Raw genomic sequence first — 550 nt, forward strand, 5'->3', positions numbered from 1 at the left:
TTTTGCAAGCCCAGTGGAGCCAGCAGTTCCCTTCATCTCACCTCGCTTTTCCCTTGCTTTATTACCCACACCCCAGCCACTCAAGCGCGTGTCTGTGCCTGCTTATCGTTTCCTGGAACTTAGCAACACCATTGTCCCCCGCCCCGGGGCCCTGCCGCACTCAGCCTGCCTGGCTGTGCTTTCATCTGCCATGGCAATGCTCAGCTCTCAAAAGGCTCCCGGGATCCTCAAAAGGCCGCCAGGAAACCCCTGGGACCTTCCAGAACCTTCCCCTGATGCTGCCTCTCCTTTGACGTCTCGACAGCCATGTCAGTGGGACACAGGGAGCCATGGGAGCAACCCCCCCATCTTTTATTAGTGCTGCCAGAGAGCCCTAGGCCAGGCCCGGGACCCAGGGGCCGCCGTTCCCGCCTCACCGCAGGCCTCGGGGCTGTGAAGCAGCGGCAGCTCTGGCCTGAGGCAGCTGTGAGCTGAGGGCACCCCGAGAGGCCGCAGGCCGGGGGGCACCTCACAGCCTGCAGCGACGCCGCCGCCCGGTTAAACGTTACCC

The sequence above is a fragment of the Athene cunicularia genome (genome assembly GCF_003259725.1).
Source record: "Athene cunicularia isolate RWA chromosome 14 unlocalized genomic scaffold, athCun1 chr14_part1, whole genome shotgun sequence".
Taxonomy (NCBI): domain Eukaryota; kingdom Metazoa; phylum Chordata; class Aves; order Strigiformes; family Strigidae; genus Athene; species Athene cunicularia.